The 27,776-nt window shown below is 48.1% G+C and overlaps 1 long non-coding RNA gene across 1 annotated transcript in view; it reads left to right on the top strand.

The window, feature by feature from the left end:
- Window positions 1-14,032: 14,032 nt before the first annotated feature.
- The window catches only part of LOC134479711 (uncharacterized), a 34,176-nt gene continuing 20,432 nt past the window's right edge, over window positions 14,033-27,776 (top strand). Inside the window, exon 1 of the long non-coding RNA XR_010053353.1 lies at window positions 14,033-14,702. This is a non-coding gene — a long non-coding RNA (uncharacterized LOC134479711). The remainder of the gene's footprint in view (window positions 14,703-27,776) is intronic.

The raw sequence follows: 27,776 nt of genomic DNA on the forward strand, positions 1-27,776 counted from the left end.
GCCGGATACCAGCCACACCTGTACCTTTGAGGTTTGCATGTTTTACCTCAAATGGCAGACTCCTCTTCTGCTTTCAAGGGCCACAGGGTGGAAAGTTTGAATGGGTCAGAGGAAGAGGGAACACTTCTCTGAGGTACACTAGTTTGTATTCTACGGATGTGATAAACACCATGGCTAAAAGCAATCTGGGGAGGAAAGGATTTATTTGCTTACACTTCCACATCTGGGTTGAGAGAATCCAGAACAGGAACCTGGAGGCAGGAGCCTGGAGGCAGAACCAAAGCATAGGCCATGGAGGAGCACGGCCTACTGGCTGGTTCTCTGGCTTGCTCAATTTGCTTTTGTATACAGTCCAGGGCTACCTGCCCAGGGGCACCACCCACCGTGGGCCTTCCACTTCGGTCATAAATTGAGAAAATGCCTCACAGACTTTCCCTCACGCCAATCTGATGGAGGCATTTTCTCAGCCAAGGTTTCCTCTTCTCAGATGACTCCCACTTGTATGAAGTTGATCAAAAGAAGCTAACGTGGGTTTGTTGCCTCTCCATTTCTCGCCTCATCTCTCAGATTCTAACTTGAGAACTCCACACCACAGAGCGTTGGTTAAGGATCCTCTCAAACACCCAAATGTTGAAAAGTCCTGACCGTCTTCAATGCCCTCTTCTTGAGGCTTCTCGCTTGGTGGTTCCCGTGGCTCTTGAGGCCAAAGGAATGAAAGGGAACACATGTCCACAGCTGGATAACTGGGAACACGAGTAAAGACCGATGAGTACATTCGCCTGTGCCCACAAAGATGCTTTCACCAATATTAGAACCTGGTTGGGGAACATTTGTACAAACCCAGCCTGACCCTGCCAGAAAACAGGTCACAGGGCTTGCCCAACCAACTGTGCAACACTGAGCATTTATTCAATGGTAACTATACCTGGGGGTCAGCTATCAGAGCTCAGTGGCTCCCACAACAGCAAGACCCCTGCCCCCCAATGACAAAAATCCTGGTCTTTCAAAAGAGCAGCACACCCTAGGGAGTCAGTTTTTGAGGAGAGGCAGAAGTTTCTAGGCAAAGGCAAGGGAGAGGATGTCGTTCCAGGGACAGGAAGAATATGAGAGCGGCCTTGCTGTAACGTGACTGTCCTGTGATCCCAGCACCTGGCAGGCAGCAGCAGGGGGATCCTGAGTTCAAGTCAAGTCTTGGCTCTATAGAGAGTTCAAGGCCACCCTTGCTGTATGACCTGACATCAAGTAAATGCATTAATTCGTAAAAATGCTTTTAAATCCAAAATATCTTCTGGGAAGTAGCAGAGAGTGAGGTGAAATTCCCAGGGTTGGTGGCCATGACAAATGGCGTGAGTGTCATCCCACACAGAGAAGTATAGAAGCTTAATTAGACCTCAAGTGAGGTTGGACTTGGGCACCCTTGGGTCCTCATCATCCCTTCCCAAGGTGTCCTTGTACTCACCTCCTCTCATCTCTAAGCTCCTAGTCATGCCCCTCAGGCCTCTAAGATACCTTTCAATTGTAAGAAGTAGCTGGAAGAAGACAGTTTCCAGACCATGTGAGGTAATAAGAGGCCCAGCTCTGGCCATAGGAACTGAGTATCTGACCAAAAGGTGTCTGCCTAGCTGCAAGGTGAGGGAGGATTGTAAGTGACTTGCTATCCACGGTTTGTTGGATTGTCCTTTCTACATGTCAACCCCCTCACAATGGGTCAGACTGGTCCTTATGGAATCTAAACAAGTGTCTAGGGCCTGAATTCCTTATGGTGGGACCACAAGCCATGCAGAGGGAAGGATTAGAACCTGGGTCTTGCCAATAGAAGGAAGGGAACCTCAGCTTTCTGGGCCAAAGCCTATAGTTACCTGGAGGGCGGGAGGGCGGGCCACAGTGACTTCCCTTGTGGTTATAACGTTTGCATAGTTGACAGCCTGTCTTGTTTTCCATTTCTTGACCACCTTCTGAGAGTGATTAATGAGAAGGAATCACAGGCCTAGCTTACCCACAAGCTGGCCCCCAATCTCTTGTCATCATCTTGTCATCTGTTCCATTTCCATAAGAAAGGGATCTGAACTTTGATTGATAAAACGGAAGCTAGCTCATTCCACTGTCTGTCTCCTCTTGGTCTTATCTGGCAGGGTTTTTGGGCCTTGTCCACCAAAAGATCTGTTTCCTCTAAATCTCTGAAATCTCACCGTGACACAGCTACTGCACTGTATCTTTTGAATTATGGAAGTTTTAATGCAACAAAGCAGTCACTTCTTGCTTGCAAACTGAGTCAGATACTACCAAGCAGCTCTGTGATACACCAAGACATCGATACTCCTTCTCCCCACAAACACACCCACTCACACTCTTCCCCTGGCCTCCCTGACATCAACGCACACATAAGATTTCCCCTCAAAATAACAGCTTCCACCTGGTACTGTGGGACTTCTAAAGTCACCCATGTCAACTCTTCGGCTCACCCGTTTCCTGCCCCAGTCTGTACAGGGCTAGCACCGTGATGCTCCGTTTGTTGTGTGAAAGTTAAATGTCACCCTCTGATGTTTACTGACTTTGAAGTGCCTTGGCCACAGTACATGAGAAAGTTTGCCTGTCTCTATCAGGCTCCTCTTCCTCCCCCTATTGGGTGGGCAGTGGACTACCTCCTCAGACTCATGAATGGGGGCACTCTAAGTGCCTTGAATGTTTGGACTCATTAAACACAAATGACAAGGATTTGAGGTCAGAACAATCCTGTGTCTATTTCACAGACAAGGAAACAGAAAGTTCGGAGAGCCTAAGCTATCTGCCCAAGGTCACACAGTCACTGTACTCACAGCCACGGGGGATTTTCTCTTCCCTGTCTCTTATTTTCTTCTTTTCAGGGTAGCTCTGATTTGATGAAGTCCAACCAACAACTCTGTTCCTCCCCTAGACACTGTGATGAGTTCACTGAAAACCTTCCCCGCAAGTAGTTGCCCAGCAGACTGGAGTGGGTGGACTAGGACCGGAGGCCTGAGCAAGGCGCTGTGGGCGGACTTGGAAGGGCGGGTGGGAGCCTGCACCGCCTATCTGTGCATCTGAGTGGGTGGGCACCACAGTGCCTGTAAACCCACAGCCTTTCTTCCACTGGAACAGATGATGGGCTCTGCTTCCTCTCTTGCTTTCTTTGGTTTTGAAACTTTTCTTTCTTCCCCATTTGCCCCAGGAGAGCACCTCTTAAATTTGACTGTGCATTAAAGTGACTGTGGTGATGGCCTATTACTTTGTCCCTGGTTGTACGTTTATAGGTGGAACTAGGGAGACGGCTCAATGGGCAAGCCCTCTTGCAGCACAAGTATGAGGGCCTGAGTTTGAATCCCCACACCAGTGTACAAAGGGGGTCAGGGCCACAATTGTCTGTAACCCCAGTGTTGGGGAGGGGGAGACAGGCAAGGTCCTAGGAGCATACTGGCTGTTTCTGGATCCATTCTGAAGTTCCTCACATTCAGAGGGAGCATGGACTAAGTCTGGCCAGTAGTGTGGGAATGGAAGCAACACCTGCTCCTGATGCCTCCCAGCCTGACTCATCAAACCTCGGGCAACCTACCCTGTCTCTTACCCTCAAGGGGTTCCAGCATCTTGAGGAGAGCCCTGAGGCAGGGGCTCAATACACAGGCCAGTTTGAGAATGACACGCTCAATACATTGGTTCTAACTGCTGCACAGTCACCAGCCCTGCTGTCTCCTAGGTGGCATTCCAATACAGACTGCTATTTGTATTCCTCAACTTTTCTTTAGTGCACGCTCTAGGAAAGGGTCTGCTCCTGGCTCTGTATCTGAGATGGTGAGGGCCGTACATGCTAAGGGCCCTCGTTTTCATCTGAATGGTTTGGAAAGTTGCATGTGTGTACACTCCCATAGTCTCCATTATCTCAGCTCTTGGGAGCCCGATGCAAGTGGGAGAGATACATAGTGAAACACATAAAACAAACAAAAAAAGAGGTTTCTTCTTCCATACTGTATGAGATAGAGACACTAAGGGTGATCTTAGATCTGTGCTTTTTATAATAAAATAATTCCTGATATTTTGATAAAACTCAGTAAGCATTTATACATACGCATATACATGTATCATGTATGTACATGTTTATAGGACAACTATGAAGACAAGTTCAATCTCCAGCACCCATGTGAGAAACTGGGGCATAGCCACAAGTACCTGTAGTTCCAGTTCTGGGCCAGTGAGTAGAGACAGGTGATTCCCGGAGCCTGGCCAGCCAGCCTAGACAAACCGCAAGCTTTGGGTCCAGTCTTGGGTCTTGTCTTAAGGGATAATGAACACCGTGATAGATGCCTGACACCCTCCTCTGGCCTTCACACTAGGGCACAGGTGTGCACTCTCACATATGTACACCACACTCTTGAGTGTGCTCGCACACATACACAATTATATCTGAGTATCCAACGTGTGCCAAGCCCTGTGCTAAACACTTGATTCTAGCAACCAACTTAACCTAGCAGTGGCTAAAATACCAACAAAATGCAGACACACAGATGTGAAATGATTTGTCTAGAGAGCAAATGAGGAGCAGTGCTGTCAGGGCGGGGCTTTGAGGGAGAACCATTTGGCACTGTGCATAGCTACAGCCACCCTGCTCTGGCCTCTGCCCCTCCCCCTCTCCTTCCTTCAATCCTGACCACTGCATAATTTCCCTGCTTTATCCATTTCGCACTCCACCTTCTGTATTTAAAATTTAGTCCTAAGCAAAGCTCCTAGACCCGATGTTTCTGCCAAGTTTTCCCTAGTTGGACATTCCCTGTCACCATGGAAACCAATTCTTGGTTGAAACTGGGTCCCTAGAGGTAAGAAAATGCATGAAGGAAGTGAAGTGTGGGGAGTGCTGGTAAGGGTCCCCAAGCAGCCTCTATAGCACCCGCCCTGGCATCACCTGCCATTTCTTAGATCAGGCCAGTCTAAGGCCACATTTTAGATCCCTGTAACATTTGTGAGGTGCTCCAAAGCAGAGAAAGAAAACAGCACAATTGAATTTAAGTAGACACAACCAAATGCCTACAAAAAAATAGCATGACAAATTCATGAATAAATTGGGACTTCATAAACAAAATCACGATGCTTAAACAATAAAGCCTGTTTTTCTTTCCAGCTTGCTTAAGGCAGAATTATAAAAGTCAGATTACTTTTTTATAAAAGCTAGATTACTAACAAGCACTACTTATTCATGGGCCAAACACTAGATAAAATTGATGTGGATACCTTTAATATGATTGATATAGTGTGAGGATTCTCCAAAAACAAAGAAAGAAAGAAACAAGACCTCGTAAGTGTTGGGGAATTCTAACACCCTGAGCAGGAAGCAGGGCAAGGTGTAGGTGTAGGAGGTGAGGGCTGCCTTGTCAGGGCCCAGCCCTCAGCCCTGAAGTGGGAAGCAGAGTGGGGGTGTGGGGAGTGGGGTGGGGGATGGGGAGTGGAGGTGAGGGTGTGGGGTGTGGGGTGGGGTGGGGCTGGGGTGGTTCTGAATGAAGTGGCTGGCTTTACCCAGCTGCCCTATCTCAGGGGAGAGTGACTATTTGAACATGTCCAATAGATTCCAGCTGCCCGGACTGGAACAAAGCCAAGAAAAGCCAGCTTCCTATTTCTCCTTGGCTATAAGAGATTTCTTTATTGTTAAAGAAAAAGTTCAGAGGGGCTGCTAGCATCCAGAGCCACCTCCCTCCCTCTGGCCCTCACCAGGACAGTGGGGGTCCCCTTCCTTTTTTTTTTTTTTTTGGTTCTTTTTTTCCCCCTGAACCCAGGGCCTTGCACTTCCTAGGTAAGCGCTCTACCACTGAGCTAAATCCCCAGCCCCGGGGGTCCCCTTCCTTATCACAGAGAGGCACCGCAGACTGACAGCTATTCCTCTATCAAAGGCTAGACCAGAGGGAGCTTCCCTTACATGTAGGGAGTCTGCAAGGGTGTATGTGTGTCTATGCTTTTAAGGCCAGAGATAATAAGGCGGCTGCCTCTGGCTTAGGTTTTAGCTTGTGCCTCTTGATAAAGTGGAAGGGGCCCACGGAAGCTCTGGGCTGGAGGCCCCAGGTCTCCTTGTGACCCTCAAAGTTCCATGTTTTCTCTCCTGTGAGAAGGCTGGTCCCTGCCACCTGTTCCAATCCTAGAATGGATACCGAACTGCTATAAGGGGTTTGTCACCTTGTCACTCCAACCAAGTGTGGTCCTTATTCCAACAGCCTCAAACATGGGAAGCTCATCAGAAATATTGCAGCGTCCTCACCCAGAATCTGCACACCAGCCTCCAGGGCAAATGGTATACAAATTAGAGTCCAAAGCAAAGACTTCAAAACCTGGCAGGTCTCACTGGCTAGTGATCGGAGAATGTTGGTCTTGTTAGCTTGCTCTGTGAGGTTGAGCCTCAGCCTGTACTATCCCTACTGCACCACCTCTGGGCTCAGTCCTGTTATTTAGTGGGCTTTCTTGGTATTTGTTTAATTACATCCTGTGTGACTGCCTCACAGGGTGTCAAGAACAGGCAGGATATTTCTAGTCCAGCAAGAGGGGCCTATCCACCTGCATTTGCCACTTGGTACCCAGTCCAGTGCACTGGTACAAAGGTCATCAAACCTGGAAGTGCCTGGGATCCCCTGGGAGCCCTGGAGAAGAGGCAGCTTCCTCTGCAGCACCCCAAGTTTCCTGCTCGGCAGGGCTGATGTGGTAGACAGCAAAGCTCATTTCTGACACATTCAGAGCTCTGCCAGCTGCTGGCCGGCCAGCAATGCTGGGACGCACACCTTTGTGTTTTGAAAGTACTCACAATGACAAGGCAGAAAAAAGCATCTTCAGATCAGGCAATGTGGCTGCTGTCTCAGGCTGTGGTGTGCCTTTGTGGTGGCTAAGGCAGCCTGACATAGGGCACAGGCCAAGGGACCATGGGCCCAGAGTATAGCCCCCCAACTTGTGGTGCTAGAGACCACAAGTTATCACTAGACCTCACAAGAGAGGGTACAGTCAAGAATCTCTTGGGTCGTTCCTAAAGGCTGCACTTTTGCTCCCCATTCCCAGGCTCACAAGCTGCCAGGGGTGGGGCGCAGGCGTGTGCATTAATGTTAAGTAGATCATCACCCTTGGTTCCTTTCTACAAATGATAACAGCAGCAACCCATTTACTACAGATAAGCCTTGAGATCGTCACAGTGACCCACGATGTAAGTATGTTGGTTTTGTGTTGCTTATTACATTACATTACCACAAACTTGGTGTCTTCCGAACACAAATGCATAATTATATTAGAATGCCAGGATCTCAGCCCAGGCTCACTGGGTTAAAACTAAGGCATTGGCTGTGTTCCCCTCCAGGGGCTCTGAGGGAAATCCACAGGGGCTTTCTCAGCTTAAAAGGCTGCCACATTCCTGGCGATGACTTCCCCGCTCCTCAGTGCTGTGTTTTTCTGGATCTCCCTTCAGATGTTAGCCCCAGCCGTCTTCTGCTCTGAGTACCAGAGTCTGCAACCTCATCTTCATATCAGCTCAGTCACGACTGTAACTCCGTCTATTGCTCTACCCAGAATGATGCGGCAGTTCAAATAATGCACCCTGTGAACATGCAGGATGAGAACGGACAGGGAGACACACTTCTAGAACATCGTTTGTGCAAATGTACCACTCTTTGTTGCTGATGAATTTCCAACATTTAAAAAATTAACATTTGTGTTAGTTTTCAGGGAAAATGTTGCTTTATAGAAGTAAAGCCTCCCGCTTCATGACCAACTGAAATGAGGATACCCGGGTTATCATGGATATACTCCACCTGTGATGGGTGTACCCCAACTGTGATGGGTGTATCCCAACTGTGATGTGTGTCCCCCGACTGTGATGTGTGTCCCCCAACTGTGATGTGTGTCCCCTGACTGTGATGTGTGTCCCCCAACTGTGATGTGTGTACCCTGACTGTGATATATATACCCCAACTGTGATGTGTGTACCCTGACTGTGATGTGTATTCCCCAACTGTGATGTGTGTCCCCCAACTGTGATGTGTGTACCTTGACTGTGATGTGTGTACCCTGACTGTGATGTGTGTCCCCCAACTGTGATGTGTGTACCCTGACTGTGATGTGTGTCCCCCAACTGTGATGTGTGTACCCCAACCATGATGTGTGTACCCTGACTGTGGTGTGTGTACCCCAACTGTGATGGACATATACCAACAAGTGATGTGATATGTATACCCCAACTGTGATGTGTGTACCCCAACTGTTGATGGGCATACCCCAATTGTGATGTGTATATCTCAACTGTGGTGTGTGTACCCCAACTATGATGGGTGTACTCCAAGCATGATGTATGTACCCCAACCGTGATAGGTGTACCCCAACCATGATGTGTGTACCCCAACTGTGATGGGTGTACTCCAACTGTGATGTGTGTACCCCAACTGTGATGGGTATATTCCAACTGTGATGGGTGTACCCCAACCCTGATGGGTGTACCCTAAGTGTGATGGGTATACCTTGACTGTGGTTCATGAACTCCTGAGAGAATTCCCTCATCTATGCTTGCAGCTCTTGGTGGACCCAACCATTCAATGGCTTACTTAGGATTTCCACAAAACAGTCTGGAAGAGACCACAAACTTCACAAGTCCTCAGATGAATGTTCCTTCCTGGTGCATCCACTGACCAGCTGTTGACCTTCCTATCAGAGACCCACCAGACCTGCTCCTCCTCAGCTCGAGGGTCTTACCCATCTTCCCATCTTACAGACCACATCTTGGCGACCATCTTTTCAGGGAGGTCTTCTGTGGTCCTCAGTTGAAAGTTTTACCGCAACCCTGCTATTTCAGACAGTGAGCCTGTGATTTGTCACCATCTGCCATGATATAGCATGGTGGTACTGCCTCCACCACACCCTGACCTCAGAGGAACATTCCAGTTGGTTTGATTTAATTCCATCTGTTGCTCTGTCTCCACAGAGCTGGCCAACGCCATTGACTAGGACCCAGAACTATTGATGGGGTGGAGAACTGTGTGTACTGGAGTCTGGAGGTACAGGGAGCTTATCCAGAACAGTCTACCCATTCTTGCTCCCTCCGCTTTGGGAAATCTTTATGCTTTCCTCTCCTCTCTGTTGATGTTGGCACACTGACTTCTCACACTCTTCAATTCGGGCTCTGAGAGACAAAAGAATTTCAGTGCATCCCACGTGCCCAGCATCTATCTTCCCACAGCAACCCAGCAAGAGGAGGGTTTTTTTTTTTTCTTTTTTAATCTTTGTTTCTGCTTCACTCTATCTTGACCCAGAGTACCAGTGAGGAGAATAGAGGTGAAAACTCGTAGCAAACAGTCGTGTTTAGACTCGCTATAACACCCTGCCCTATATCTAATTGTATTTCCTGTTTACCAGTTCACTGTTTCTCACCTATGTGGCTAAACACACTCTCCCCTCAAATTTATGCCCACCTCAGACCTTCTAAGACCTTAGGGAACACAGATTTGGTTGACGCACTTAGCTAAGATGAGGTCAGCAGACATGGGTGGGCCAGCATGACTGGGGTTCTCAGAAGAGAGAGATTTAAAAATGTAGACACACAGGGGAAAGGACCATGTGTGACAGAGACAAAGGCTGGAGGCAGGAGTGCCATGAACACCAGGGAGACTCTTCCCTAGAGCATTTGGAGGGCACAACCCTGTGGGCCCTAAGATTTCAGACTCGACTTCAAGCTGTGAGACCAAAGTCTTCTGTGTGTGTGTGTGTGTGTGTGTGTGTGTGTGTGTGTGTGTGTGTGTGCGTGCGTGCACGCACGTGCGCACGCGCACGTGCGCACCATGTGGAAATCCAAGGACAGTCTTCAGAAGACAGCTCTCTCCTTCCACCGTACACACTCAAGAGAGTAAATGTAAGCCACCAGGATTGGCGGCAAGCTCCACCAACCCGTGCCACTCACCCCAGCAATGTTGTTTCTAACCTACCCTCTGATGGGCCTTTGTTATTATATCCATGAGGCTCACTAAGGTCCTCCAGAACAGGGATCTGGTCTGTTTTGTCCCCTGTTGAGTCTGCTGCATAAATAGTCCTCAATACGTTTTGTTGAATGAAGATTTCAAGGACCAAGAAGTCTGTTTGGTCTCCTGGAGAAGAACACAGCAACCGGGTGAGAACTTGACCTTGGCTGTCTTTCCAGACATCGAAATGACTATTTTTGGTGAATATAAATCTTGGTTGCACCAGTGTCTTCAGTCCAAGGCCACAAACGCACACACTCAGCCAGGGTTACAGTCACAGAGTTTATTTTTAAAGTGACTATGGCTGATGTTCTGGCTTGAAGCCCTTACAGACTCACTTTCCTGATCGGGGCCATCAGTCCCAAGCAGAGAAAAACCACATGTTCTAAAGTGGAAGGGGCTTCCAGTATCGTAGACAGGAATACCATGCCCGCATCTGTCCCTGTACCCTGGCTGCTTTCTGGTGTGTTTGACACTTACAAATCACAAGCTGTTATTCTTGGCCTGGAGCTCTGGTTTCTTGAATTATAAGGGTGAATGTGGAATGCAGCCCACAGGGTGTGCCGCTGGCCAGGGCTCTCCCACCAAAACAGAGCACTCCCTCTGACCTCTCTGTCTTCCCGAGAAAAGACATAAAAACATTCTTCAGAACAGCTGGCTCATCCATTTCCACTCCCTCTCCCTTCGCTGAGCCACAAGGAAGCAACAGCAGCTGCCGTAGGTGTGGCCTGAGTTGGCAAAGACCAAGATTCTCCTTTTCCTCAGATGTTTCCCCAGATCTCAGCTTAAAAGCATCCTCATCCCACCGGACAGTTCACGGATTGCGATGGGGAAGAGCTGGTGCTAGATGAGTATTTGCAGGTAAAGAACGTGCATATACAAAGTTAGATTTATCCTCATCCCGGTGACCAAATATCGGACAGAAGTAACTTAAGGGAGGAAGGTTTTTGTTTCTGAAGGTTCAGCCCAAGGTGGCCTGGCCCTATGCACAGATACAGGAGCCTGTGCTAGAAGTCTTGTGTGTCTCAGGGGACAGGAAGCAAAGGAATTCAGATAGGAAGAGACCAGAGACAAGATACCCCAAGTCCTACCCTCAGGGGCCTTCTCCCTCCATGCCTCCGAACATTTCCAGACTTTCCCAAAAAGAGCAGGCCTAAGTGTGGACCAGGAATTCAATTATGAGTCTGTGGAGGTACATTCCACAACACAGGATAGCATAAAGGTAAAAGCGCGCTCTCTCTCTCTCTCTCTCTCTCTCTCTCTCTCTCTCTCTCTCTCTGTGTGTGTGTGTGTGTGTGTGTGTGTGTGTGTGTGTGTAAAGAGAGAGAATAAAAAGGGGAGGGGTGTCTTGGGTCTGGAGAGAGAGCTCAATAGTTGAAAGCGCTGACTGCTCTTCCAAAGGACCTGGGTTCAATTCCCAGAAACCACATGGCAGCTCACAACCATCTGTAACTCTAAGAACTGACGCTCTCACATAGATATACATGCAGGCAAACACCCATGCACATACAATAAAAATAACGGGGGCTGGGGATTTAGCTCAGTGGTAGAGCGCTCACCTAGGAAGCGCAAGGCCCTGGGTTCGGTCCCCAGTTCCGAAAAAAAGAACCAAAAAAAAAAAAAAAATAACGGAGGCATCTTAAAATAAGAGGCCTTAAAGCTGAACTTCACACTAAAGGTCACTGTATTTTACAAGAAAGCATAAACGTGATGAGTGAAAATCACCACGTGGTAGTCACCGTGACTTTAATTTTCATGTTTTTGTTATTCAGTGTCTATGCCAATAAAACTGTCTCTGATGAGACTGCGAGATGGCTCTGCAGTTGTCAGGGCTTGCCGTTCCTCCCAACAACCAGAGTTTGGTTCCCAGCTCCCACAGCATCTGACTCCCAACCACCTGTAACTCCAGAGGATCCAACATCTTCTGGCCTCCTCAGGTACTTGAACCCACCCATGTGTGCACACCACATGACACCACACCACATCACATCACCACACACCACACACACCACACACAAACATCCCTTCCAACCAGACTAACACATAAGGCATCACATGTTCTCAATCTAGGCCTCCTTGTGGGGTCTGTTTGTTTACCCCATACCTACCTAGAGAAATCCGGCTCCCACTGGCCTGTGGAAACAATAATCCCAAAACACACAATGCAGACTTTACTGAAGCTTCCAAGACTGATGGGGTAAGCATGGATCACCACACACATACTGGCACACAGCACGAAGTGCCTCCCCAGGCAATGGCTGCTCAACCTGTCCCTCCTCGCCCCCACTGTCACTGTGTCCCACCTCCACTCTCCTCTTTCAAGTTGTAGCCACACTGGATATTCTGCTCCCACCCTCCTCTTTCAGCTTCTGTTTTGTTAGCTTCCTTGGGGCATCCCTCTCAACTAGGATGCAAGTTATCTGGTCTTCTCTTGCCTTCTAGGCCTGTTCATTCCCTATCCCTCACACACAATCCGACTACTTGAGTAACAGGCCATCCATCCTAGAAAGCATGTGGCTTTCCCACCACAAGCTGAACCACTAGCTACTGTAAACAGCCACATCTTTGGTTCACCTATGATCTTGGAGTATTCTGGGTTTGGTTCACATATGATCTTGGAGTATTCTGGGTTTGGTTCACATATGATCTTGGAGAGTTCTGGGATGGCTGTCGTTCATGCTCCTTACTTTCCTGTGATGTCAGAGACCTGGAGATGGGGTGGGAGGTGACCTGAACTGTGTTGGAATGAGTTTACAAGGCTGTTATTTAGGCTGTTCTGATTTGGGTGTGGGTTTTGACACAGAAACAGCTACACCTGGTGATTAGCACAGCACAGGAGTCAAGGCTGTGTGTGTTTGGGTAGGTAGACCTCAAGCAAGTAAGACTTCCTGAATAATTAGTGTTGTTTAAATGAGATTCAAGGCACTTGGTAGGAATTTGCGAGAAGTGTTGTCCTGGTGTTGCCTGGAAATGTGGGTTCCCAGGTCATCTCAGAAGTACTGCTAGGAGCTTTGAGCCCTTCTCTAGCAAAGGCCACCCATTGCTCAGCAGAGGGGAAGACCTGAGCAGTGGGGTGTGAATCTAATGTCCTTAAGTCTTAGGGCTTAGCTGAGAGCTAAGGATTCACAGAGTAGATCTCAAGCAATGCGTGGTTGAAGTCACATGGTGGTGCAGGTCATCTCAGAAAGACTCTGGAGGAGCTTGGTGTAGTGTTGGGCTCCACCAAGATTAGGGAAGAGGTCTTACGTTATGCTATGTAGGCAAGTTGATCCAGAAGTCACTTCTCTGAACTAAGTTAGTATGGCTCAAGTGTAGACTGGTTTGCTTTAGAGGGTCAGTAAAGACCCCCAAGTCCCTTTCTTCCTCCCCTTCTTTTCCCTTTACTTCCCTCTCCCTCTCTCCTCTTCATCCAATAAGTCTTATCTGATAAGCCATCTCCTGGGCAATGAGGTTGCCACGGTCATTATAATTCTTATCATCTTATTGTAGACACATCATAATACTTGTCTTAGGGTTTCTATTGCTGTGGCCAAACACTATGACTAAGGCATCTTATAGAAGAAAGTGTTTCTTTGGATTTACTGTTTTAGAGGGTTAGAGTCCATGATAGTTAGCAAAGGTGTGTGACAACTGACATGTGTCTTGATCTACAAATGGGAGACAGAGAGAGTTACATTGGGAATTCTGAAGTCTTTTAAAACCTTAAAGACTGTCCCTTGCCCAGTGACATACCTCCAATAAGGCCATACCTGCTAATCCTTCCCAAACAGTTCCACCAAATGGGAACCAAAATCAAACATATGAGCTGATGTGGAGCATCTTCATTCACACTACCACAATAATAAAATTCCTAAGAGTCTAATTGCGATTGTGGACAATGTTACAAAGACATACAATACTTATCAGCATTGGGGGAATCTAAACAGGTCTGAGAGAGAGCAGGTTCAGCAAGGCTGTCCTGCCTACAGCTGAGACCTACAGGAAGAGAAGATAGGTAAGCAAAGGTATGGAGAGAGGGAGAGGATTCTAAGTACATAGAAACACCACTGTCAAGTCACAAAGGCAAGGAAGGAATGGCTGGGGGAGTTTGTGTACAAATCTGGGGCTGTTCACAGGGAGGCTGCAGCCACCAAAGGCTGAGTGGGGCTAAGTCTAAGAGCACTAATGACAGCAATATTGATAATAATGACCTCCTTATGCAAGGCCCTTTCTAGGTTTAACACACTTTATGTGGCCCATGGGATTTGATCCTCACAATATTTTTAAGGAATTATCTCTCCCACTTTACATGTGAAAAACAAGGGTTGAGGAAATTAAAAACATGTTGGCCATAAGCCAACATTCGAAGGAATTTGCACATGGACCACGCATGATGGCCTGTCTGATTCTAAAGCCCCTGTTCTGAAAACAATACCCTATTGTCTTTTAGCACCAGCAAACTGCTGAGAGGGTCCAGCCATGACACTCTCAATGCATTGGCTCTTCTGAGCCCCGAGAAGGTGGGAGGCAGGAGGGGTGATCAGGTAATGGGGGCTCATTGCCAGAGAAGAGTCTCTGGGGAGAATGCTGGTGCTGGAGGTGGCAGACTGTGCAAATCTCCTGAGTCTGTGAATCACCAATCAGTGAAGATTAGTCAGAGTCTGGTACACTGCAGCGGAAGGAGTAGGGGTTGTGTGTGTGCTCAACATGCAGCTGCAAGGCCTCTACTGGTGACTCTACAAGCTAGGAAAGGTAAGCCAACTTTTAAGGGTGGGTTTTAAATGTAAAATCATCTTTTCCATGCCCACGTGTGGCTTTGAGAGTTTTAGAGGAAGGACAAACTAGAGATATGCCCAAAGCCAGCATGCCTCACTAGCATAAGAAACTGAGCACTCTTTCTGTAGGCTGTTTGCAGAGGCTAAGGGCCCCTGGAAGAAATGCTGAATTAGCTGGGGAAGGATGTTCTCACGAAGATGATCCAGGGACTTCCCAGCAAGTGTTTATGCCTGCAAGAAAAAAAGATTTCTCTAGTGCCTCTGAGAGTAGTGTTCAAAATACACACACACACACACACACACACACACACACACACACACACACACACCCCAGCCCCAAATCATAACCTTGCCTTCGGGAGCAATCATCAAAAATAACAAAACCAAGAACCATTGCAAAAATCATGAAAAGCAAACCATGTTGCAGTCTCCCATATGTTCCATGGCCTTGTGGAGATTTTCCAGGTATCTGGGTCATGTGTTGGGATGTCTCTCACTTTAGCGTGGGCTTGATATTAGTGGTCCAGGTTTAACTGTTGTTCAAACACTGAAGGCAAGAACAGGATAAAATGTTTGGCCTGGAAGGAATTTCCATCTAGTGACTTACCGAAATTTCCAAGAAGACATTTTAACTTGAGTTGTTTGAGGTTAGCTCTATGTTATCTCAGCTTGACCTTAATCTTACAGTTAATATAGGGAAACCAGCTGGGCAGTGGTATGACACACCTTTAATCCCAGCACTCAGGAGGCAGAGGTAGGTGAATCTCTGTGAGTTCAAGGCCAGCCTGGTCTACATGATGGAGCTCCATGACAACCAAGACTACCCAGAGAAATGCTATCTCAGAAAAAAAACCGGGGGAGAGGGGTTAAAAAGATTAAGAAACCACCTTGCCCAAGGCCCACGGGTAGTGGTAGCTGTTGTGAAGCCACCAGTAATTGGATCTTCCTCCTCATGAGACCCCTCAGTACAGCAAGGGCCAGGAACAAATGTTACAGAATCTCTGTATCTCCTTGGCAGGTGACTGTCCACCTGCCTATGGAACTGGAGGCTTAGTCCCCTAGAGCAAATCCATTTCCTAGATGTAAGCTTGAACAATATTCCTAGTCTCTCTTGGATCTTTGTTTTTCATGACTGGAAAGCAGCCAGGCCTTCCTTGTTCCCCTGAGGTGAGGATTATTGACGTGAGCACCCTAGGCAAGAAACGTAGGCAAGCACATCCGCCTTTCCATAGTGTCAGAAACGATTGAAGAACAACACATTCACACTGATGGCTCCAGTGACACAATCCGTCTACCTTGGTGAGTTTGAGTTCCTTTATGCCAATTTTAATTGCCAATATTAACTCCCGTATAACACGGTGTACAGGAAATCTAGGGTGTTATCCTGGAGCTACTGTTGGGGTTGCTGGAGTTGGTTTGAAAGAGAAGCTATAGAGCTTAGCTGTCAGGTGAACGTCAAGGTAAGTCAAGAGCAGGAAACAGCTGGTCAGATCCAGATTCAAATGGACAAACAGGTAGATAGGAGGTAACTGAGTGGGCCACAACAGCAGCAGGGCACTGAGCAGGGACAAAGAACCAAGAACAGCCAGGAAGTCTTTACCACACGTGCCAGGTATCAGGGGATAGGCTGATATCCATGGTATTGAAGTGTTCTTCCCAAGGTGGAGCTCAGGGGAAGGCGTCACACCTTTCCTCTGCTGTGACTGAAAAGTTTTGGGACTTACTTTTTTTTTTTTTTTTGGATAGATTCTTAATACACCCATGTGCCCCTCACAGGCTCAATTCTTTTAAGTAAACCTATAGGATATTTCCCTTTCTCTCCCAGGAGTCAGTAATTTATCTCTGTGCAGGGTGAGTGGTCCCTGGCAGACGGTGCCATTCTGGGTCCACTCAGGGGCTATAGTCATTCCTCAAAATGGAGTCCAAAACCTGCAAAATGGAGTCTCCTAGGGCTGTGCACAGCCCGGAAAACCACTGTTCTGTTCAATATGGAGTAACTTACAGAAGAGCAGAGTCTAATCTCAATAATGTCATGAAATAGTAAGCAGTCACACTACAAGTAAGTTTTAATTACATACAATTTTGGGTATGTTGAAAAAAATTTCAAAACAGGTCATAATTAGATATGAAAATCATCATAGGTTTTTTAAATTAATTTAAAAAGGAAATTTATGTATCTAGTGTTTTGACTCCTGTACCCAACACACAATAAGCTGGCCTCTTAAAAGATTATCCATTATCATGATACTCCCAGCATGCACACCTGCCCAAGCAAGTCTGGGACCCTGAAGGGCTACCTCATAGTGGCTGTTCATGAAGATTGGCCTGACACTCTTCTCAGAGGGTCGTTTATCCTAAAGGAAAAGTTTGGCATTCCCAAGTTTGATCATGGGCAGTAGATCTGAAAGGATGTTTTGTCTCTGTCACACAGACTGTCCCAGTCCCCATGGGTTCCTGTCTGAGTTACAAGGAGACACAGTACAACTGAAAAAGCATTTCCTAACATCTCTGCTAGCCTGGGCACTTCAGGTTTTCCTAGCTTGGACCCGGATGTGTTTGAGGGGGACAAAAGGGGCCTCCCTTTCTTCTCAGGAGGTGTCCCCTGCATTGTAAACATCGGTGATACCTGAGTGCAGTTGCCTCTAAAGCAACTCTGCTTACTGGAGATAGAAAAGTGAGCAAGGGACACAGCAACCACAGGGACCTGAAGGTCAGACCCTAGCACAGCATCCCCTAGGAAAGTCAAATCTATTTAGGAGAAACTTGTTAGTGACCTCAGCGTGTACTGTGTGGTCTGGGGATTGAATGTGGCAAGGATGATGTCTCTTGGGGTGGAGACTTGCCTTGTTGGTGGCTTAAGTGACTCATTTTCCTCTTTGGGTTTTCCTTGTGGCCTCAACAAAGCCTTTGTCAACAAGCAGCCTTACGTAAATGCTGGCCAGAAAGCACTCTTGAAGGACAGCACCAGGAAAGGGGAGTCAGCCACCTGCCTGAGCTGTACTGATTTCTCCTGCAGCATTGGAATTGAACCCAGGGCTAGGAATGCTAGGCAAATGCTCTAACACCGAACTACACTTTCAATTCCTCCAAGATTTCATTGGAAAACCGTGAAAATTGTGAACACTCTGATGGTCCCTCACTCCTCTACTGGGGGGAATGTGCCCCAAAGGGCTGAAATCAAGACTCAGATACGTAAACACCAGTGCTCACAGCAGCATAATTCACAGCAGCCCAGAGCTGACAACAGCTGTCCATACATGTAAGTGTATCGCGAAGATCTTTAACTAACTGTAGTATATACGTCCATTCGACTAGCCAGTGTGTGTGGGGTTTGGCTTCACCTCGTTCTTGTTAATTCATATTATTTGCTTTTCAAAAGCTATTATTAGCTGTCCCAGGGCCTGTGAAGGGCTATCTCATTGGGGATTTGATTTCCATTTACTTAACTTGATTTCATTACTTAACTAATGGTACTGAGAAGATCATGTGTGTGTATTGGCTTTTGTGTGTGTCCGTTTCCAGATTTTCCTTTAAGTGGTGCGCATCTGTGAGTGCAGGTGTGTACCCTGTTAAAAGAAGGCTCCACCTTAGGCTGGAGGAATAGGCAGGCATGGGGTCCTTGGGAAGAGCAGTGAGCGCTCTTAACTGCTGAGCCACTTCCCTACCCCCACTGTGTACTTCCTTTAAAATGTTTAACCCACTGCCCCTTCCTCATTTATTCGGTTTACTTTGTTGTCTCGTGTGGCTCACCGTGTAGCTAAGGTCTTTGAACTCCCGAGTGAAGCAGGAGAGCTTTAACATCTCAGGCTCTGGCTGACACCACGCCTGGCTCCCCCATGCTCTCCTACTTCCATCACACCGTAGAGAGTTTGTTCTTGTCATTAAGTATCTGGAGTCACGATGTAGGGTGTGCATGTGTTCATGTGCAAGCTGCTAGTTTCTCATCAGACATGGCTTGTGGATATTTGTTCTCATTATTTAAGCCACCCTTTCTTTTGATTAAGAGTCTTCCTTGTTGCACAAGTGTTCTTACGTTCAGAGATCCTGTTGTCCATTTTTGTTGATGTTTGCTTGTGTTTTTGGAGTCCCAACCGTAGAACTATTGTCAAACCCAAGTCATAAAAGTCCCTGCTGTTTTCCCCTAACACATTTGTAGCGCTCGTTCTCGAGGTTAGCTCCCAGATCCACTTTAAATCGATTATTTAGATGGCGTGGTGGGACGCAGCTTCTTTTTATGTTCATGTGTATTTCTTCATAATGACTCATGCCTTGGGTTCTTCTGTCTAACTGGAAGACTTCCCATCAGCGAGTCTTTGGGAACTTGCTGGTATCTTAGCAAGGAAATCCCTCAGCTTCTGCCGAATGCCGTTAGCCATTTCTCATCAAGATGACAGGATACTCAAGAAAAGCCACTTAGAGGAAGAAAGATGTTTTGGGGGAAGTTTCCATCCCTGCTTGGCTGATTCCATTGCTGGGAGTCTGGTGAGGCTAAACCATGATGGAGGAGTCATAGGGCAGAGCTAAGGTGCCTTCCTCATGGTATACAGGGAGCTGAGCAGTCGGTACTGCTTTCTCAATGGGTCCCACCTGCTCAAGACCCATTCCATAAGAACTCATTGGTGTCCTCGTGAACCAGTCAGCTCTCAAAGCACCATGATGTGAATGCCATGTCTTCAACTCACGAACCTTTGTGGGGGCATGTTTCATATTCAAACATACACTGTAGGAATATTTAAAGGTCTTCTCAGGTCTTTGCTGAAATGCACTGTGTGTTGGGCACAGACTATCCACCTGGGTTGGAGCATAGCTGCCCGGAGGTAGTCATGGCTCTGTCATCAAGTGTGCCCGGCTGGGCACAGTTCTATGCTACATTGCAGAGTACCATTTTGAGGAATTTCCAGATGACAGTCTTTCTTACTCTGTTGATTTGTTCCTACACTCTGAGTCACATGGTAAGATACAGTATAAATAGTTCAGCAAGTGTGTCCCCAAACCATCTTTAAAAATTACAAAGAACATTTGCCAATTTGCTTTCTTTAGACACCAGAGTTCGGCACCCTGGATGATTGAAAACATCTAACTTAGTTTGTGTCTTGCTTTAATCCACTTGTATGAGTTTTTCTTTTCCGTTGTTGTGATTAAATACCCGGACAAAAGCAACTTAAGGGAGAAAGGATTCACCTTGGCCTTCAGTCCATCATGGCCAGGAGAGCAAGGCCATGGGAGGCTGTCACACTGTAACCAGTTAGAAAGCAGAGAGAGAGGTAAGCACTTGCATTCAGCTTGCTTGCTTGCTTCCTTCCTTCCTTCCTTCCTTCCTTCCTTCCTTCCTTCCTTCCTTCTTCCTTCCTTCCTTTCTTTCCTTCCTTCTTTCTTTCTTTCAAATTAAAAACATGTATTCTATTGTGTGAGTGCTGACATGAGTTAGATGTGTCATGTGAGACAGGAGTTCCGGAGTTTCTGAGCCACCACGTGGGTGCTGAGAACTGAGGCCAGGTCTGCTCAGCTGCAGAGCCACTGCTCCATCCCGGGAAATGGTGCCGTGCACATTCAGGGTAGGTCTTTCCACCTCGACTAACTCCACAGAGACGAGCTCTTGCAGTCACGCACAGAGCCTTCGTCTCTTCGATTGACTTTTGTCAAGTTAACAATCACGATTCGCCATTATGAGGTCATATTCCATGACGAAGCTGTGGGCAACGCATTTTTGAAATGTATTTTGTTCTCTTACCAAGGAAAGAAATCACATATACACATGGAGATGCAGTCTGTAACAGCAGAGTGGAAGGGTTGGGCACCACCATACGGCTCCCCGCGACATGTGACTGTGTCATTACTCATTTATTAGGTAAATATGTGTGAAATTGTTATGACGCTAAATTATATAGCTAGAAAAGCTAATAAAATATCTGCTACTAGCTTCCCTAAAGCTCCTAGTGTCCACAGGGAGCTAGGACAACCCAAATATGAGAATACAATGTATATGTGGGGATCGCAGCATGCAGAAGGAGAAACAGAACGGGAGAGAGTCTGGAGATGAGAATGTGATTGAGGAAGGTTTCTGTGCACTGGAGGGTGCCCAGGGGGCATGCAGTGCACTGTGAGCTTGGAGGGTGCCCAGGGGGCATGCAGTGCACTGTGAGCCTGGAGGGTGCCCAGGGGGCATGCAGTAGACTGTGAGCTTGGAGGGTGCCCAGGGGGCATGCAGTGCACTGTGAGCTTGGAGGGTGCCCAGGGGGCATGCAGTGCACTGTGAGCCTGGAGGGTGTCCAGGGGGCATGCAGTGCACTGTGAGCTTGGAGGGTGCCCAGGGGGCATGCAGTGCACTGTGAGCCTGGAGGGTGCCCAGGGGGCATGCAGTAGACTGTGAGCTTGGAGGGTGCCCAGGGGGCATGCAGTGCACTGTGAGCCTGGAGGGTGCCCAGGGGGCATGCAGTGCACTGTGAGCCTGGAGGGTGCCCAGGGGGCATGCAGTGCACTGTGAGCCTGGAGGGTGCCCAGGGGGCATGCAGTGCACTGTGAGCCTGGAGGGTGCCCAGGGGGCATGCAGTGCACTGTGAGCCTGGAGGGTGCCCAGGGGGCATGCAGTGCACTGTGAGCCTGGAGGGTGCCCAGGGGGCATGCAGTAGACTGTGAGCTTGGAGGGTGCCCAGGGGGCATGCAGTGCACTGTGAGCCTGGAGGGTGCCCAGGGGGCATGCAGTGCACTGTGAGCCTGGAGGGTGCCCAGGGGGCATGCAGTGCACTGTGAGCCTGGAGGGTGCCCAGGGGGCATGCAGTGCACTGTGAGCCTGGAGGGTGCCCAGGGGGCATGCAGTGCACTGTGAGCCTGGAGGGTGCCCAGGGGGCATGCAGTGCACTGTGAGCCTGGAGGGTGCCCAGGGGGCATGCAGTAGACTGTGAGCTTGGAGGGTGCCCAGGGGGCATGCAGTGCACTGTGAGCCTGGAGGGTGCCCAGGGGGCATGCAGTGCACTGTGAGCCTGGAGGGTGCCCAGGGGGCATGCAGTGCACTGTGAGCCTGGAGGGTGCCCAGGGGGCATGCAGTGCACTGTGAGCCTGGAGGGTGCCCAGGGGGCATGCAGTGCACTGTGAGCCTGGAGGGTGCCCAGGGGGCATGCAGTGCACTGTGAGCTTGGAGGGTGCCCAGGGGGCATGCAGTGCACTGTGAGCCTGGAGGGTGCCCAGGGGGCATGCAGTGCACTGTGAGCCTGGAGGGTGCCCAGGGGGCATGCAGTAGACTGTGAGCCTGGAGGGTCCCCAGGGGGCATGCAGTAGACTGTGAGCCTGGAGGGTACCCAGGGGGCATGCAGTAGACTGTGAGCCTGGAGGGTACCCAGGGGGCAGGCAGTAGACTGTGAGCCTGGAGGGTGCCCAGGGGGCATGCAGTGCACTGTGAGCCTGGAGGGTGCCCAGGGGGCATGCAGTGGACTGTGAGCTTGGAGGGTGCCCAGGGGGCATGCAGTGGACTGTGAGCCTGGAGGGTGCCCAGGGGGCATGCAGTGGACTGTGAGCCTGGAGGGTGCCCAGGGGGCAGGCAGTGGACTGTGAGCCTGGAGGGTGTCCAGGGGGCATGCAGTGCACTGTGAGCCTGGAGGGTGCAGAGGGGGCATGCAGTGCACTGTGAGCCTGGAGGGTGCCCAGGGGGCATACAGTGGACTGTGAGCTTGGAGGGTGCAGAGGGGGCATACAGTGCACTACAGGGCACTCCTGAAAGTCAATCTCAGAGGCAGATGCCTCATCTACCGGTAGACGCTGTACTCGATGCTGTTTTGTGGTTACGATTGTGAACCTTATATCTTTGGGGGAAATTTGCTGTTGACACTGGACCTGCTTTGCATTATTTATGCCTCTAAAAAGCAGTATTGATTTTATTATGGAGGAACTATCTTTCTTTATAGGACCTTGTTGATTTTCATTTATTGCAGTTAAGTTTCAGTGTAGTCATCACTGATTTTGGTCATCAAATCCTTGTACCAGTTGCTTTTGTTAACGATATGAGTTATGGGTTCGGAAACCTGGTGTTAAGTAGACTTATGTTGGGATTAGATTGAAGGCTTGTGTTAAAAATGTTGTGTATTTTCTGTATGTCTGTCAGCCACTCTTTGTGGTTAACTTAAAAGTTACCAGGTTAACATTAATTTATGACAGTTTGAGGGTTTGACCATAATACAAAAACAAAAACAAAAACAACCCTAGGAGATTGTTCTTAGCACATTGCTTCTTCAAAGGCACAGCATGAGCATGCATAGCTAGCTGTCGAGTTCTGTCATGACTTTGCTGAAACTGTTTACAGAAACTGGGAGTGCATCTTTTTATGATAATAGTGACTTTTTCATCGCTGCTAACTGCAGAATTCCGGCTAATATTAACTAATTAATTCAAACTCCAGTCTTCTGTTGTGGAGGAGGGCAGGAGTTGATGTTTATCTGGAACTTTTTGAATGTCTAGCTTAGGAATCATCTCAAATTTCCGTTGCTTCTTCTGCTTCCTGTTGTGATTCCCTGGCTGAGGTAAGTGGTGTAGCCTAGAGAAAAGAACAGGTAGATACTAAAGGCGCTAACCACGGGGCTGCTTGCTGCATGCCTACAACTCCTCCCTCGAGGGGCAGAGGCAGGGAAACCAAGAGTTCCATGCTAGCCTGGGTTATAAACTAAATCCTGCCTCAAAAAAATGCTGAAAGGATGGCTGTGTAGCTCAGTGGTAGAACACTTGTCTGGCGGGTGCAAGGCCTGAGTTTGATTCCTAGCACAGCGGGGGTGTGCAGAGAGAGGGGGTAGTAGATTCACTGCTTTGAGCAAACAGGAATTAGAAATAGCTATAGAAAATGAAGTAAATAGGCCAGATACTCCAGCGATAGGTCCAGTCTATCAATAAAAAATTATGTGACTGTATATTCAAGACAGAGGAGGGTCAAGGTAGATGTTTCTTACCTACTCGATTTAGCTCACAGTCTCTCTTTATGTAAAGCTCAACTTTTCATAGCACAAAATGTATTCTTGAGAGCTGGGGTTTTCTCCAAAATGGAGAGTCATTGTTGGCTTGCTAACACAGTGCCAAGAACATCAGTAACAAAGTTTAATTATTCATTGCTTTTCTTTTCCTTTAGCCTCCTCTGAAGGCCTCTTTATAACTGTAAGGGTAAACCTCTCCGAGGAATGACATTGCATGTTCTCTCTTTGGAACCTGAGTAGCTAAGGCAGTGTTTCTTCTCCAGAGATATTTTCCTCATTCTTCTCTGTCCATATGCTGAGAGTTAGAATATCTTCTTCTAGGAAGGTAAATGGTTACAGGATTTTCCAAAGCCCGGGTCTCTTTGGAGTTGGACAGACTTGAATCCAAATTGTGGCATGGCTTGTATTTCCAACCTTCTACTCCACAGTTGTGCAACCTTAAGTCAGTTAACCCTCAAGGCCTTTGTTACTGATTCACAGGATGAAAGGATGACAGTGACCATCGCGTGGGGTTGGGTTTAGGGATTAAATTCATTGAGTGTTCTGTCCAATGCCAAATACTCATGAAGCCCATGTGGTGTGCTAGCCATCAGTCAGTCATTGCCATCTCCTGCTAAACCTCTAAGATGTGAGGTCCTCCATGTCCTGATGTTTAAAACTCAGATAACTAAGAGTGTGACCGTATTTGGAGATAACAACTTTTAGGGGGTTGCCATAGTAACAAAGGGTTGTTGGGGTAGTCTCATTTCATGCAGCTGGTACCCCTATTAAACAAGGAGATTAGGATATAGACATGTATATAGGAAAACCCCACAAAGACTCTAGGAGAGCTGTGTCTAACCTCAAGATGAGGAGGGGGCATCAAGGTGCTGACAACCTGAACTTGGTGTTTAAGCTACCTACTCTGTGGTATTCTATTTCGGCAGTCCTTAAAAAGAGGGTGTGAGGGACAGAAAGAGTTTATTTCTAAATTACACGTTAAACACTGTAAGATAAGAAATGTTCCTGGAAGCTGCTGTGTTTGGTCTGTTTCTACCAATTTCTTGATGAGGAAAAAAATAATTCTAAGCTGAATGTTCTGTTCTCTGTCCCTAAACTGCCATCTGTGGGATTTGGCTGGCAGCAGTTGAGCCTTAGATGGAGCATAGACACAAAGCTCCTGGGGTGGGTGGCGTAGCAAACACACCACGGAGCACAATGTCCACAGGCCAATGATTAGAGTCTGTCCTGTCAGGACTGGTTAGAGACTGGGTCTCAGGTAAGGCAGGCAGAGGTGAATCAGAGGGAGTTTATATTTAAAGATCACAGCTAGAGTATTTGTGTTTCCCTCCAGGTAGAGTTAACACACTTGTTCATTTAGTGTCATGAGAACAAAGTCATTAAACACTATAGACTTTCTTTTCCTTACGCCAGATGGGGTCATAATTTCACTGAAGCAGGTACGGGGATGACAGCAGCCACACGAACTGCTAACTGGCAGACCACTCTAAGGGACTTTTTCTTCTCAGCAATTTACACATCCACTGTTGTCTCCAAGCCCTTCCTTCCTGGCTACTCAATACCCTCTGTGTGACTTTCCCTCCCTTCAGCTGTCCCCAGCTAGGCTAGGGGACAGGCAAGCTCTGGAAGCCACAGAGGGAAGCCCCTTTGGTCCTATCTTCATTCAGTCCTGGAGACAAGGAACAAAGGCCTCCTCTTCCTCTCACTTCCTCGGACATTTCTGCTGCCAATGTGAAGCCCCAATGTATCTGTTGTCATCGGAGGGAACACAAAGACTGGAACAACTGTCGTGGAGTATTTCAAAGGTTGGTTCTATTGCCAGGGGAATGGGGTCCCCTCTTGATAACTAAAAGAATTTTAAATATGGACTCTAAATGGAGGCTTAAGGAAATCGGGTTAGTTTAAAACAAAGTCTCAGAGCAGCTATAAATCTCGGCAGCTACTTCAGGAGGAAAATGGAGAAGGAACAAGTCAAAAGTTTGAGCTGACTGGCATGGAGGTCAGCCACATGGCAGACAAGAAGGTATATAGAGTAAGGTATATAGAGTAAGGTATATAGAGTAAGGTATATAGAGTAAGGTATATAGACTGGTATATAGAGTAAGGGGAAACTTTAAGGAAACTAAAAGCACCAAAATTAAAACATACAGGGGCTCTGGCTAGCATCTGAAAAACAGAGACAGAAAAGAAAAAAGGAATTGGGGCAGAAAAACAGGCAGACCCAACAGAACTGCCCGGCAGCTTGTAGAACTGTGCTGGGGCAGAGGGGCTTCTGGGAAAGAGAAGTTTATTATCTTCTTAAAGGAATTCCTACCATCTCTTTAGCATGGTTAAGATGGGTCTTCCCAGGTGTCGGTACATGGCTAGGTGATTGACCTGCCCAACTGGGTTAACTTTTATTGTAAGACCTATCTCCACCCGAAGGCGGATTCTGTTCTTTACTCTGATCACCCCCTACTGAAAAGGTAACCCTAAAATCATCTAAGGGATGAGGTAAAATTGGGACTAGATATAACTCATGTTTTATGAAAATCAGGAGGTCCAGCTCCTGAGCTTTATGTCTGAATGACTGACGTCTGCACTGGAGTGCCAGTCCCCGCCTCCACAGAGGGCCTCTAGGCAAGGGTGCTCATTTAGGCGGAGATCAACCAGAGCATTTGGACCAGAGAACCAAGGACAGCTCTGGAACTGCCGTTCTGAGCGCACCTCTTCCTGAGTCGCCTGTCTGGTTCTATCTCTGGTTCTCCCCGGTTCTCTACATGAATGGAACACGAGGTTCATGCTGTAAATTGAAGGCAGGAAGGGATGGCACTTACTCTTAATCTTGAGGACACTTTCAGGTGGAGAATAGATGCTTTCAGGAGTTTGGCATCCCTAGAACTTCGTTGCCATCACCCTCCTGCTTCCTGTGACTGCCAGCATTTAACGGGAGCCAGCTAGCAAGGAGGCTGGTGCTTACCTGTGTCCCAGCCCCAGCAACACAGTGAAGAGAGAGGGTCAAAGCTGAGAAATGCTGCCCTACTAGCCACCAACTCACACACTCTGCCTCTTGGTTTCAACCGCATGAAACCCTGAGAGGTTGAATGGGCTCCATTGCACTCTCCCTTTACTTCACTCAGTGTCTGGTTGGGGTCCTGGGAAAGTAGGCCAGGCTTACCAAATCTTCTGAGTACTATTGTGTACCTTGTCCCTCAGGTCATGGCTTAGGAGGCAGCTGCCCACTTAAGGGAGCTGGCCTGAGGGATCACAGGGACAGACATGTTCAGCAAACTTAGCTTGCACAGACAACTGGGCCAACCTCTGGCTTACTTCCCCTTCTATCTCATGCAAACAATTCTATTTGTGGAGAACTACTACCACTGGAGATCTGAAGGGTGACTGGAATCTTCTGACGCTGCCCTTTCCAGAGAATGGATTAGCAGGAATTCCCTTACTTTCTGTCATCAGGAGTTATCTGACTCTCTCTGGCACAGAGATTGCTTTGGCTAAGGTTCTCGCTCTCGCTTGCACGCAGGAAAGGTATGCAGAATTCAGGTGAGAGATACAAGCCCAGAGAGCAGTGTTTCCCAGTGCTACAGAGCCCAGAGCCCTGCTGGTGACTGAGCTGCTCCCGTCTTTGCTTCACAAAAGCAGCTCAGCCTGATGGAACTGAGTCTAGGAAGACGATGGCCTTGGGCTGGCCAGGCATTTCACATAGTGTGGTTTTGGTCTGCCTGCTTCCAGCTAACACAACCAGGCCCACTTCTGACTCCTGGGGGTTGGCCAGGATGACAGTGTTAGGGAAGGAAACATAGGGTTTTATGATGAGCCCCTCCACCCCCTCCACCCCAGTCTGAGTGCCAGCATTCCTGAGCAACTGCTGGAGGAGCCAGGTTCAGATGGCAGGCTGTCCTGTGGGCTTGGAATTCCCCCTGGAGGTTCCCTGGGGCTTCCCTGTGTGAGCACCTCTGATCAGGGACTGAGGAGAGAAGGGTCATAGAGATGGCTCCATTGGAGGTGGGGCTGCCTTGGATGCACTGGGGGAAGAAAAGCTGTTAAGTTGAAAAGTCTGTGGCCAAAGAGCTTTTTGTGGGGCTCTAGACCTCATGGAAACTTACTTT

The sequence above is a fragment of the Rattus norvegicus genome, chromosome 7, assembly GCF_036323735.1.
Source record: "Rattus norvegicus strain BN/NHsdMcwi chromosome 7, GRCr8, whole genome shotgun sequence".
Taxonomy (NCBI): domain Eukaryota; kingdom Metazoa; phylum Chordata; class Mammalia; order Rodentia; family Muridae; genus Rattus; species Rattus norvegicus.